Source organism: Haemaphysalis longicornis, unplaced genomic scaffold (assembly GCF_048455015.1).
Source record: "Haemaphysalis longicornis isolate Haplotype H1 unplaced genomic scaffold, Haemaphysalis longicornis Haplotype H1 scaffold_5, whole genome shotgun sequence".
NCBI classification, from domain to species: Eukaryota; Metazoa; Arthropoda; class Arachnida; order Ixodida; family Ixodidae; genus Haemaphysalis; species Haemaphysalis longicornis.
Window position 1 is genome coordinate 142,643,874 of NW_027526385.1, and position 14,887 is coordinate 142,658,760.

Consider the following 14,887-nt stretch of genomic DNA (forward strand, 5'->3'; position numbering starts at 1 on the left):
AAATATTTTAGGAACACTGTGTTGTGAGCAAGAAAATGCCCGTCAACCATAAGATGGCGGCATACGGAATTTATTTCTGTTAGTATAATGTTTACTAGGACGATCACAGAAGATAACCTAGGGAACGTTTGGTTATCTGGTGGTCGCGAGGAGGCGGTTGTATAGCTGAGGTGATCCAACTCTTCGCCTTCCCGGCTGTCTATTGGTCTGCCATTTTGTGTTGCACGGACCGGGATTTTATGGATTTCGAATAGAGTGCTTGACACTGGAGGTGCAGTCCCGAACATTGCTATCTTTATATTAAAAAAACGCCATCTTCCCGTGGGGAACCATGAGGAGGATTCGAAGCATCATAGCGGTTCCGTGTAGGTTCCATTGTGTTGCCCTTATGTTGTTTCATTTATCGGAGCACAAATGGGAACGTACTGTGAACCCCCATGTAGAGAAGGAGATATGTAGAGAAATGTAGAGACAGCGAAGAGACCGACACCGACGTTACCTGATCGAACACCCCCAGGTTCTCGTCTTCCTTTACTGCGTGCTCACACTCCTACCCCGCTTACCGCTCTCTTCGTCCTCTTCTCTGGTTGAGCTGCAAGCCACGTGGCGCTTCCCGCCACAGCTTTTTCACGGGAATTTCAACATCCTCCTCTAAAGTTTCAGTTCGTCGTTTCCGTTGTCGTTCAGCTTCACGTGTCTTTGTTGTATCAGTAGCTTCTTGACGTAGTTTGAATGAGTCAAGGACATAAGGCGCGTTCGTAGCACTTGCTCCCATCTCGGTTTCGTAGCGCAGTTGGAAGGGCGCCACGTACCTCCCGTTGCGGCCAGAGAGTCGTGGGATAGAAAACTGGCGCCGCTAACTATTTCTTTTTTTTATAGTGTAGGGTAGAGGTGCGGACGGAGGACTGACGATGGAGACGAGAGCAAGAGATGCCTCGCATCTAAAAAAATCAAATGTCTCTCAGAAGAACAACCCATATATATTGCCGGAAACTATGCATTGGGTTTGTTTATTTATGTGTATTTTTTACCGCCCGGCTGCGCCGGTCTGTCTTATCGGTGTTATCTGTGTTCCAAGGAAGCGCGTGTTTCATTCTTTCGTTCTATGCCACATGTGTTATCTCTTCTGATAGGGAGATCATTCCGAACTAAACTGAACATCCTTGAATAATCTTTGTTCTGGATGTAAATCAACGGTTCGAGAAACAGTCGCGCCAAAAGATAAAAGCCTGCGAAGCAGACGGCGCGGTTTTAATTCGACTCTCCGACGCTCGCCGAAGCAGGTTTTTTTTGCTGACTGCTGCTTCGCCGCTTGTGTACTTTTTGATTGGTTAGGGGAGCACAAGTTCGCTCCAATAAACGTGCTTTTCTACAAGACGACTGCCTAATCTTTACTGCCAAGCTGATGCAAGGAATATTACGCTACAGAAGCATGGATCACCGAAGACCCACGGGCTACCACTTCCAAATGAACAGACTAACAGAACTTCTAAACAAGACGATTGCGGTTATGATATCTATGTACGTCGATGTTGAACATAAAACCCAGGACGAAGTGCTCCCATATGTCACGTTTGCGTACAACACTGCTATCCAAGAAACTACGCAGATGACACTTTTTGAGCTTGTCTAGGGAAGGCGGCCGACTACGGCGATTGATGTCATGCTTCCGCATGTAGAAGATGATGACCTTAACGCCGACGTCCAAAGATACCTTCAGCGTGCGGAGGCGGCCCGCCAGCTCGCTGGAGTTCGTACAACGGACAAGCAGCTGGTGGATGCTGGCCGCTACAGCCTCCGACGCCGAGACGCCAAGTACCACCCAGGGGATCGTGTGTGAGCTTGGACTCCCATCCGACGACGCGGACTGAGTGAGAAGCTTCTACGACGGTATTTTTGACCCTAGCAGATTATACGACGTGTTGGCACTTACCTACGAAGTGGTCCCCGATGGTGATTCCGGTTCATCACGACGATGCACGCGACCTGAAGTCGTTCACGTGGTTCGCTTAAAACGTTTCTACGCAAGACGAACTTTTATTAATGCAAAACAGTTTATGTGTAACCCCCCCCCCCCCTGTTTTCATTTAGGTGTCATCCATTGACTCGGCGCCGCTCCGGGGCTAGTCCACACCACCGCTGACACCTCTTTCGCATTTATTTTCTCCCTCGCCTCCACCGATGTCCCTTTGGCAAGTTGCGCAGTCGGAAGCTAACGGCGGTAGTGCGGTTATCAGATGTTCGCGAAAAACAAACAGAAGCACGGATGGGCGTAAAAAAATGACTCACTACTACTACACTCCCTAATGTGAAATTTGTCCGCAGTTCGAGTTCCGGTCTTCTCGGACAATACGCCTTTCTGCAGTGTCTCACAAAGTGTTCACTTCATCAGCGAACCTACGGTGGCGTGCGCTACTCTGCTGCTACCTCGCAGTGCTCCGACACCGCCGCCCAGCATGTTGCAAATCGTGTTTGAACCTCCCGCGCAAATGTCACGTAGTTTGAATTAGCGGAAAATACCACAGCGTCTGGGGAAAGTGGCAGGGCGAGGGCGCTCCTTGGTGGCGACACATGAAACATGTGTCAGGGAAAGGCAGTGAGAGAGATGGCGCCGTAGCCACACGTGTCGTACTCCACTTCACCCTTCGCACGTGTCATACTCCACTTCCAGCCCAGGTAAGGGCTGCTAAAGGGCTGCCACCTAAAATAACTGAAACCCACCGTCGTTGTTTCAACTGAGATTCACTTCGCCAAGTAGCTGTGAATCCCTCCCGGTAGAAGAGAAACCCGGACGAGAGAGAAACAGAGAGAGAGAGAGAAAATGACATCATTCTTGAAAGTTATTAAGACAGTTGCGGCAATAGTTTAAACCCGGTCTTTCACAAATAGTAAGATGCTTACGACGCAAAAAGGACACAGACAGTTCCATGTTTATCTGCAAGAAAAAAGCTTGGATCCGCCAGAGGTTCATTCAGCTAATTGGGTAGGATATATGCTTCATCGCCAATTACAATAAACGTGTTTTGTTTTGTGCACTCCGTGGACAGCATCCAGCTTTGCAGGTCAGACTTCTTTCCAGAGTGGAAAGGCACTAATTTTTTTATTTGTTCGAACTATGGCTTATCTCAACATCGGGTCGATGCACGCTTAGAGGAGGGGTAATGCCGCAAATTATTCATTGGGTTTGTTTATTTTTGTTTTGCTTTTACCGCCCGGCATCGCCGGTCCGTGTTATCTGTGTGCCAAGGGAAGCGCGTGTTCCATTCTTTCTTTCTAGGCAGCATGTGTTATCTCTTCTGATAGGGATTGCATTTCGAACTACCGTGAACACAGTAGAATATACTTCTTTGTTGTGGATGTAAATCGACGGTTGGAGAAATACTCGCGCCGAAAGATATAAGCCTGCAGAGCAGACGCCGCCTTTTATTACGACTCACCGACGCGCGCTGACGCACGTCACTTTGCTGACTGCGGCTTCGCCGCCGGTGTACTTTTTTATTTTGTTAGAGAAGCACAAGTTCGCTCCAATAAACGTGCTTTTCCTTCAAAATGTCAGTCTCATCTTTGGCTACGTGAGAATCTTGATATTCAGGAAGAAAGTTACCATTTCTGGCGAAGTGTATTTCTAAGGGTTGAAAGTTTTCCACCATGTAACCTTCTTTATAAGGCTAAATATTGACGTACATCAGCATGTAGGCGCGTAGCAGCATGCACTCATTAACCTTTTCATTTCTTTCAGGCAATGCAGTGCCATTCGAATTCAAATACTGGAACTATACCGATGAGTGTTCTGTTTTTACGATATATTATTACGGTAAGTATGAGAACTTTGAAACCCGGTATTGCTTGTTGTCCAATTTTCCGCTTAATCATTCAGTGCAGTTTCACAATAGTATATATTTTTACCTCAATGTGTACTTAGGGCTACCGAAATATATAATATTGTGGTGAATGTTTAAACAAAATTTCTGTGTGTACGTTCTATATTACATAGGCAGAAGATTCGTTTCATTGCTTGTAAAAACTTCAATGCTTCCAGCCCACTCCTGCAGTCGAACTTGAAGATTAAGATCTTCATGTGTATTTATATCAGGCAAGGTTTAAAATATTGCGCTGGTTGAAAAAAGGCGGCGATAAATTGTGTCGTCTATATTAGACGACGATATTTAGTATAAAATTTACTTGAAGGTTGAAATACACATTAGAACAGAAGCACTTGAATTTCCTCCTCTCTCCAAGAATACTTTGTTTAAACAGCAGATAATATAACGTTACAATTGAAGGGCTGCTAAAATTAGGCTGGCTGCTTCGAAGTCTCTTTAAAAAAAACACGAAAGCCTTGCTTTAGCTTCTGTCTACGTGTTGTTCAACCTTCTCCTCAGTCGTGACTTTAAACTGTCAAAGGGCCGAGCTTTCTGGAGCTCGTTCCGCTCGCTAGCTATCACTTGGAGCCCTTGGCTCGTACTCGTCGGTAGCTTCACCATCACTGCGGCTCGTAATGTGCGTGCAACCCTGGCCTACCGTGCTTCTGTGCTGCTATTTCCCTTTTCCTGCGGCACTCCCCATTTCTTACTCCTATTTTTTGCACCTCCCAACTGTAATGTTACAGGTATTCAATGAAAAGCAGATATTGAAGAATGGGCTCGTAAAACGTCGGGGAAGACATTGCTTCAGGATTAGTAACCTTGTTCATCGTGAACAAGGTCATCCTACTGGCTTCACCTTCAATCATTTATATAGAAACAACATCCCCGCAACAAAAGATAAATGTCGGTAGCAAACAAAACAACAGTTTGGAAACGAACAAAACCACTCTTTCTGGTTTTTATGATCGCAAGTATAGCATTTGTGAGCTGTGATAGGGGGTTGCCTGAACATCAGACTAATTTCTCAAGTGAAGTTTATAATATCTTCACAATCGAAAGCAAAATGGCGTTTTTCCCGCTGTTCTTTCCAGCGCTGAAAAGCCATCTTATCGTACGTTTCAGTGGTTTTAGTTTGAGAAAATATGTTTGGATATGAAGCTATCATTTATATGCAACAAACATGGTGTAAAACTACTGCCTTCTTTCGATGATGTCTTAGGCTCCTGTGTGAAGGAAGTTGTATTTTATTTTAAATAGACATTGCTGAAGCCAATTGCGGTGAACGACTGTGGCGGCTACTCTACACGCGGGGCCAAAATCCAGGTCCACCGGAAGCCAATTTTACTGAGATAGTCAGTGGTGCTTACCATTCCTATGGTGAGCGCCACTGGCGGAGACGCTGCGATTACTCGTACTTGTACATACAAGTCTTCGCTTTTTACCATCTGTGAGAAGTAGGCCGTTAAAATCAATTTACCTAAAGAGTTACGTATAGAGTTTCTCTATTAGAGACGCATTGTCATCGGCCTATTTTTGTCATAATTTTACAGGTTACTGGCCCACCACAAAATGCACACATATAGATGGAACGCGTTTTTGTTACTGGGCATGGACTCCATGAAATTATTCGTAAAACAAGGAAATAAAGTAACATTTCATTATCTAAAACAAATGATTTTTAATACTTAGGTATAGTATGTAAAACACGAAGCCGGAATACTTCAACTAAGCAGAATTAGGATAACTATAATAGGTGTATGAAAGGGACGATGAGTTGTCGCTAAGGGCCCTGAAAAGTCAATGCATTTAAATAGATGCGTACACCGCAAGCTGCCTTTAGTAACTTAGGCCTCTTGCTACATTATAAACAGGGATGGCTTTTTCCCTACCACTGTGGTTTGAACAAAACAGCAACTCATTGTTGTCTGAGGGCTTTAATGGTAATTATCAGCGCACGTAAATTGATTTTGTGGTAAAATTTAGTGCTCGTTTTTATTCCGGCAATTTTGAATTTTGTATAACTAACAAACAGTTGAGCTAACTCGTTTCATGGAAAAATTATTAAGAAATCAAGAGGCGGTGTAATTTCAACTGACATTTTGCTGTTGTCATCATAAAGAGCTGTTACAAGCATGGAGGGGTCATATTTAAATTGTGTGCACCACTACATTGCGTCAAGTAGTTTTTGTAAAAAATGCGATTGCTGAAACCCCGCCTATTCTTGCCGAAGTTGCGCAAAACATTATAAGCAATTCTCAGCAGCCGCACGACAAACGCTCCATCAAGTACATTACTTAATTTGGTATGTATACCATCAAGCCCACTTTTGTGATCCTCAAATTAAAATACCCTTCCGCTGCCAGTCACACGTTCTCACCTGTTAGCTTGTGACCACTAAATCCCAATGCGTGCGGTTGTATCTACAATAGCCTGCATTATAGCGGAAATACTATATTTCCCAGTCTGTTGCATCATAAAGAAAGCATTATGCAAATGTGATAAAAATATGACTTGTTTTTCATCCGTACAACTGTATTCACTCAGCTTCCCTAAAGGCATTGCGTGTAATTCAGTGCCCGAGCCGTACAATCCCCAGAGTTGGCTGGATTGCGATATTCAAAGACATTTGTGGTCACATAAAATTTGTGGCTCCATATCCTAGTTGCAAGGTAATGTTGCAGCGCTACTTCGTTGTCGCTCTACAGAATCATAAGTCTTTTCTCGTGGAGTGGGCTGATGACGCCCTGCGCATTTGTTTCGCAATCTGCACACAATAGTTGCAGAATTTATATCTGTGTTCAAAGTGTATTCGTTGGTGAGAAACCCCTTATACACAGCAAATTTGGCACCTCAGCACTCGTTACCAATAGCATTGGTGGTTTCATAATGTCTCTCTGTCATTACGGTGTTGCGAAACATCTTTCCGCTACAGGACATTGAGCCGCAAATTTTATGCAGAGTTAGGGCCCCTTTAGAATGTAGCAATTACACGGTAGCAGAATTGAAATCGAATTATGCACCGCCATTAGCCTCACGAATTAATATTTATAGGAATGGTGTGCTTAATTGCTCACCCTGAAATTCTTGTGGTTTGAAGCGTTCGAAGTGGCCAATACGTTCGTAGATACAAAACACATTTGTAACTGAACGCGTGAGCGTTCCTACCTCTCCAAAAGTAAAAAAGTGCTTGCAATCCAGGATAAAACATTTCTCATGCGTTTGGGGACATTTAGGGAGTAGGGTATTAATTTACATCCGAAAAACCAATGGGACCCAAAACACGTCGAAGACTGTATTACATATGCGCCGAACGTTTTCTGTATATTTTACGACAATTCCGAACTTCGGTAACATAAATAGTAGCTCTGTTGGCATTTCAGAAGAATTGATCTCAATTGAAACCCGCTGAACTTGTTTGCCACACTAAGTCAATGTTGTTGCTGGAACTGAAACTGTTTCTATAACTGTAGTTACACATTACTGAGGCCTGCAAGGTATCGCTCTTCGCACGTTTTGTCTTCAGACATTATATAAAAAGGTGAGGTTTACACCCGACTACCCCAGTGAGGTTGAGATGGCTTAGTGTACTGAAACACCAAGTGAACTGTGATTTTGATGGCTCGTCAAGATAAGTAAATTGTTAAACAGGAATTTTTATTAGTGTGGATTTTTTTTTTGGGGGGGGGAATTCATGTCGCGATGTTGAGCTATTTGAAATGCCATTTTTTGTACCTGGTAAAAGAGATCAGCACTGGTGGCACCTTTTTTTCAGGATACATACATTGCGAGCAGTACGTATGGCAAGATAATATATGGAAACCCCGTCCAATCTGTAACTCTTACTACAAGAAGTACTGCGGAACTAGATCTTTTAAAGTGTTCCGAAAAAACTGCATTCAAAATTAAAAGCCATGGACATGTCAAACCTGCACACTGAAGGTGCTGTTGTGCTTAATTTTTGTATTTCCTTCTGAGCTTCAGCCAGAAAACTAAGTTAAAGTTTCTAATTTGTACGTAGTTATCAGAAATCGCGGATATTGGCTTGAACTTTCGCAAGTTGCCCAGATTTAAATACTCATCTGCTGAATCTTCTATGTCACTGTCACAATTTGCATCCGGTGACTCTGCCTAGCATAAAGAGCACTACCACGAATAATATTTTATGAAAGTATTCGACATCTTGATAATACAAACATCCTTCATCGCCGGTATTGAATGGAGAAAGCATACAAAACGGCCAACGTGCAAAAAGAATGTGGAGTAATTACCTTTAAGGAAAGTTTGGTAAATTATGTCCTGATACTGATCTACACTCACCTCTGGAATACGCGACCAGCAGACAGCAACGACCAGACGGCTGGCTACTTTTGGTGTCTAAATGCGGAGCTGACTGATGCGTTATTACTTTCAGCTTAGCACTGTATTACAAAATGTGTTGCCACCCACATAAGTATACTGATCAAGTTAAATGCAAACGTCACAATTACGGGAAGGGCAGAGAACTTCTCCAACATTGTTGCATGCTCGGCGAAGTTAACGTAGTTACCTTAATGCTGTGTTAAAAAAACAATATTCCTAGCCCTGACTCACAACTACGTTTTTTTGACGAAGACATGAAATTATATACTAACAAAGCACCAGTTGCGCATGACAATACAAAGGAAAAATACATCAGAATAAGACAAAACATAATATCAAAAAAAGGCAAGCATTTCCCAAGTGAGAGGGAAGATGGCAAAGTGCGAATGCCCGAGTTTGCCCGAAGTTACCCGAAGTTACTCGATTTGATCCGGAGGGGCGCTATGTTAAAGTCTTTGGCATTCGCACGTTACGTACCTCTCACTTGGGAAATGCTTGGGAATTTTTTCACTCGTTTGAGGTTCCGTTGCTCGCGGAGTTGACTGCGAAGCCCGCGAAGGATCCATCTAGAACGACGAAGCGCTACGGAAACTCGACTGCTTTACGGAACCGGACGTTAGCGGCGCGCCGTCGCGCGAGTGCCCTCGAGCGTCGGAATGCGGAGCCGACGAGCGAGCGCCCTCACGCGGACGGAACGCGAAGCGAACCGGCCGCAGCTACGCCGAGCAGGAGACCGTTGCTACGCCGAGACCGTTGCTACGCACGCTCTCTCTCCTCCTCCGCGCCGTTGCTAGGGGAGAGGGGGAGCGCGGACGGCGGACGAGCGATTCAGGGAGCGGCGCGCCGCCCGCAGCTACGCCGAGCAGGAGACCGTTGCTACGCCGAGACCGTTGCTACGCACGCTCTCTCTCCTCCTCCGCGCCATTGCTAGGGGAGAGGTGGAGCGCGGACGGCTGACGAGTGATTCAGGGTCGCTTATAAAGTGCATTCGCACTTCAAACCGAAGCCATATCATCGAAAGGCTACGCCACTGTAAGAAACCAAACTTCACCGGTTATCTAAAAACTCGTGTTCCTCGTGGCCAAGCGATATCGACGGATTGCTGACGCACGTTTTGCCTATTTCGGAGATATAGAATGCCTCCATCACCTCTAGAGTCATCCTATCTTTATGTTTGAATGGCATAATTTGTTTCTCTGAAATGAGGGTAGCACTGTGAAGGACAACTTTCGCAATGCATTCAAAGGTGTGGCTGGGCATCCTTTTTTATGCTATTCCTGTGCTCCTTTAAGCGCACATTAGGGCACCGCCTTGTTTGGCCAATATATTGGCTCACGCATACCAATGGAATGCTGTAAAACACTCCCGTGGAACACGGAACAAATGGTCTTAGTGATTAACCCTGCAGGCTCGGCGCCTGCTTGCTCCATGATCATCCCTCCTTTCAACCGCCTGTCACACACCGCTTAGCTTTACAGGTGCTGAAAGGGCAACGTCGACCCCATACCTTTTTCTAACATTCTTCAAACCATGTGATACTTTATGCACATAGGGGACGATGGCTAACCTTTTCCTTTCTCTTTGAGGCGTGCTTTCTGGCACGTCAGCATTCAGCGTTGATGTAGAGGATTTGTTTTATTATATACCGCGTGATGCTTTCTTGAACTGCATAAAAGACTGTATTACGAAGGATAATGACGAGGCCTGTTTAGGAAGAGCTGTGGAATTTCTGTTGAGGCATTTTTAGAGTTACTGTCTTTTTACCTCCAGTCCACAGTTGTTTGTTGGCATGATGGGTTTTATGTACAGAAGTCTGAAGTTTGCATTGGCTTCTGCGTCGTGCCTGCTCTCAGCAACATTTTTCTTGGTAGAATAAACACAGCCCTGGAGCAGAGTTTGGGGGACAAGCCGATAAGGACATTCCGGTTTGTTGACGACTATCTAGTGTTTACAAAAAACACGGGTTTGAGCATAGGATGGCGCACATTCGGTACATGTTCAAGGAACGAGGGTTGGGGTTGCGCTTTACATTTGAAGTGCCGCAGTCTAATGAATTGCAGTACTTGTTCTTAACCCTCCGTTTCTTGAGCAGTCATGGGTGCTGACTTTACAGCCCAAGATCTGTTAAGCCACTGTTGAAGTTTGATTCGGGGCACTTGAAGAATGTAAAATGCGGTGTTGCTAAGTCTTGCCTTCGATCTTCATTCCAGAAGTCTTTTTCACACACGGTTGAAGAGGCGTTCTTGGGACAAGTAACCCGGCTGAAGTGGGCTGGGTGCCCTGATGAGGGTTTGGCGCGAAGCAGTAAGAACATTATTACGTTGCTGAAGGGCACGCAGTCGGCTGACGTGCAGAAAAGCATGCCTCAAAGAGAAAGAAAAAGGTTAGCCGTCGTCCCCTACGTGCATAAACTATCACACGGTTTGAAGAATGTTGGAAAGAAGTATGGGGTCGACGTGGCCCTTTCAGCGCCTGTAAAGCAAAGCGGTGTGTGTGAGGCGGTTTAAAGGAGGGATGTCCACGGAGCAAGCAGGCGCCGAGGTGGCGGGGTAAATCACAAAGGCCCATTTGTTGCATGTTGCAGGGGGGTGGTTTGAAGCATTTTGTTGGTATGCGGGAGCCAATAAATTGGCCACACCGGGAGGGGCCATAATGTTCGCCTAATGGAGCACAGGAATAACACAAAAAAAAAGGACGCGGAGGCGCAACGTTCAATGCATTGCGAACCTTGTCCTTCACAGTGCTCCCCTCATTTCAGAGAAACAAGAGTGCGATTCAAACATACAAGATAGGATGACCCGAGAGGTGGTAGAGGCATTCCTTATCTTCAAACTTGGCAAAACGTGCGTCAGGCATCCGTCGATATCGCTTATCCACGAGTTATTTGAGTTTTTAGACAACCGGTGCAGTTTTGGTTCTAGCAGTGGCGTAACCTTTTGGTGATTTGGCTTCGGTTACCCATATCAAGCTTTATGTTAGTCTGATGTTTTTGCTTTGTATTTTCATGCGCAACTGGTGTTTTGTTAGTATATAATTTATGTATTTCTTCAATAAAAAGAAGTAAGTCAGCGCTCGCCCTGTCCCCTTCTTTGCCTTAGTCTTCGTGTGTGCGCGCTGTTAGGGAAGATGAATAAGTACCAACTCACCAAATTATAGGTTCTTTTGACTAATCCCTGCCTTTTTAAAGACTAATGGTCTACTTTAAGTCCTCATGCCGTCACGCAGTGCCCGGAAATTCTCACCCAATCAGTTTGACGTTCACTGGGAGGCAAAAAACCCAACAATCGCGCTAACAACGTTAAGGTAAATGTACGTTTGGCAAGAGAATTTGCCAAGTCTGTGAGGCATACTAACGAATACGAAGAAAACGCACAGAGAAACGAATAGAGAATAATTCAGACGAAAAATGATTACAACACGCGGGTGAAGCGTTGCACCTAATGCGGTGCCTTAATTAGAGACCAAGGAAAACCCGAAGATGTAGGACACTAAAGCGGCACTACAAATACTGGAACATCATTTTTGCAATTAGGCATCAGTACTATGGCATTCACTACACGATTATAGGCGCTTGATGAGTTTTGACATTTTTGTAGCTTTGTAAACTGTTGCATTGTACTTGAAACAACCAGAACATGATGGAGCCTGAAGGTGCAACGCTCATTCTCCAAAGCTTGCTTAAACAAGGGTCACTTTAAAAAGCCATTCCGGATAGGGCTTGTTCTCTGAAACTGTGGGTGCTAGTGCAGTCACTTTCCGAATGTAACATACGTTCACGGGTATCAAAAAAGATACTACGCTACATCAAGCATGAGCGCTTTGACTACATTGTCAGAGTGAGCATTTAGCCCCTTACCCCACCTCAACGCGTTTCGTACCAGCGCGAAGTGCATCGAATATGCATCAGGGATAACCTTGAGTATGTTTCAGCCTTGAAGAATACAAATATCTTGCAAACGTTACTTCATGAAACGAGTAGTTGCCTCTATACTACTATGTGTCGACGCCAGGTGATATACGCACGCCTCCATGGCTGGCGCAAGAAGCTTCCGCAGGGGAGGACTTTTCGGTGCCATATGGAGGGATGGACGACTACGTTGCTACTGCTTTGTTTGTAGTTTTTTTGTAATTGCACTTGCCTTAACGGTGTTTTTCTTAATATATCTACGTGTGGGAATTGTCTGGTTGGGTTTGGGAAAAGTAAAAAACACATCCACCTCTTGTGCACCAGAGCAGATCACTAAAAACACCACAACATGAGAAATAGAATATAATTCTGGGTCTGTTTTTTCCGCCCTAATAAATGTGTGGCTCTCCAGCTTACAAGAGGCCCCATGTTTATAGGGTGGTGTTTGCCGAGCAAACTATGTGTAGGGTTGTCCGGCAAACGCTGTGTCAGCCTAACAGTATGCAGCGCGTGACAAGACCATCACGTGGGCCCTTCATGGAAGTACAAAAGTAATACTGGAATTTCCAGTATCCGCTTGAAAACTGTGTTTATCTTTTCAAGTTGATTAAATAACGTCAAAATCTCGAGTTCATTGCCCACGCTGTGGCCGACTCCTCAAACAATAAAACGACGTCACTGAATGCCTGGAATGACGCGCGGTACAACAAGAAGAAAGAAAACGTTAAGTTAAAAATTGGGTGCGTTTGGATCTGGCTGGTTTTCCAGCAAAGGCTCTTGAAGCGGCTACATGAGCTGGTGCCCCTGAACCAGCACAACTATATTACTGCAAAGCAGTATATGTCTAACCCCTCCAGTTTTCATCCCGGTGTCATTGATTTACTCGGCACAACTCCGGGCCTCTTTCTCACCACCGCTGACACCTCTTTCGCATTAATTTTCCCCCTCGCCTCCACCGATACCCTTTTGGCAGGTTGCGCAATCGGAAGCTAACGGAGGTAGTGTGGTTATCACATGCTCGTGAAAAACAAACAGAAGCACGGATGGGCGTAAAAAAATGCACTGACAATTACTACACTCCCTAAGGTGAAATTTGTGCGCAGTGCGAGCTGAGGTCTTCTCGGTCACGACGCCTTTCTGCGCCGTTTCAAAAAGTGTTCACGTCATCAGCTAACCTACGGCGGCGTGCGCTACTCTGCCGCTACATCGCAGTGCGCCGACGCCGCCGGCCAGCATGTTGCAAATCGTGTTTGAAGTTCCCGCACAAATGCCACGTGGTTTGGATTAGCGGAGAATAGTACAGCGTCTGGGGAATGTGTCAGGGGGAGGGCGCTCCTTGGTAGCGACCAATGAAACATGTGTCAGGGAAAGGCAGTGAGGGAGATGACGCCGTAGCCACACGCGTCCTACTCCACTTCACCCTTCGCACGTGTCGTACTCCACTTCAAGCCCAGGTAAGCGCTGCTAAAGGGCTGCCCCCTAAAATGACCGAAACCCGCGGTCGTGGATTCAACTGAAATTCACTTCGCCAAGTAGCTGTGAATCCTTCCCGTAAGAAGAGAAACCCGGAGAAGAGAGAAAGAGAGAGAGAGAAAAGGACGACATTCTTGAAAGTTATTACCACAGTTGCGGCAATGGTCTGAACCCGGCCTTGCACAAATAGTAAGATGCTTACGACGCGGGTGGGACACAGACAGTTCCATGTTTATCTGCAAGAAAATAGCTTGGATCCGTCAGAGGTTCATTCAGCTAATTGGCTAGGAAATATGCTCCATCGCAAACTACAGTAAACTTGTTTTGTTTTGTGCACTCCGTGGACTGCGTCGAGCTTTGCAGGTCATCTTTCTTTACATAGTGAAAAGGCACTAATTTTTATTCAACCTGACAAACAGCGCTCTTAATGTATAATTTGATACCAGCGTCTCAGGAACGTATGTAACAGATATGTACTCTGGCCTCTACGAGTAATGCATGCGGGCTAGTATCCCCTATATGAATGAGGCGTTAAGCAGTTCTTCTTTCTTTTACCATGCTTAACAGAATAGAGGAAAACACTGCCGAGCAAAAAAAACCATGTAAAATATTGGTATGACTGGGCAACTGCCGTTCAACCAGTTATGATGCAGGGGGCACAACTGTGGGATCCGCTGCATTTGTGCACATGAAAGGAGTTGGCCACTTTCGATGCCTCACTTTCTCTTAGAATTCATTCAGTGCGGCGTATCCAGAAATGGTCTTTCAAGCATATACAATATAAGCAGCTACAAACCCATGTACCCACGACAATGGGGTAACGAAGAGGAGCATACAAGAGGAGCACGGAGAAGAGATCCAAAAAACGCGTGGTGGACCCACTTGGAGAAAAGTGCATGCGAGAAATGGGGAACGTAGGTGCCACATCGAAGAAGCCTAAGGTGCTATAATGAACTACGAGGCGTGTAATTAGGTAGAACTTGGGAAGAAGCTGCGGTCCTAAGGCGTTCCAATAATGTCACCCAAGCATTTTGAGTACAAGGGGAACAAAATACACAACAACGTCATTCCGAATACTATGTAGCGTTACTAACAATACTTGAATATTTTACCGTTCCTTATTCCTAATGCAACGCAACCCTTATGTCATATATAATGTTCCAGAATGTGTCCCAGATGTGTCCCAGAACGTTTCTCGTAAAGGTTTTGTTACCTCACATACAATACTGTGAGAACCTTGAAACGAAAACAGTATACCTGGTCAGCCACTACCGAAAACGGC

General features: G+C 45.1%; 1 long non-coding RNA gene across 1 annotated transcript in view; it reads left to right on the plus strand.

The window, feature by feature from the left end:
* The window catches only part of LOC144139418 (uncharacterized), a 72,581-nt gene extending 64,805 nt beyond the window's left edge, over nt 1–7,776 (plus strand). The window contains exons 4-5 of the long non-coding RNA XR_013316201.1: nt 3,740–3,814; nt 7,639–7,776. This is a non-coding gene — a long non-coding RNA (uncharacterized LOC144139418). The remainder of the gene's footprint in view (nt 1–3,739; nt 3,815–7,638) is intronic.
* The last annotated feature ends 7,111 nt before the right edge of the window (nt 7,777–14,887 follow it).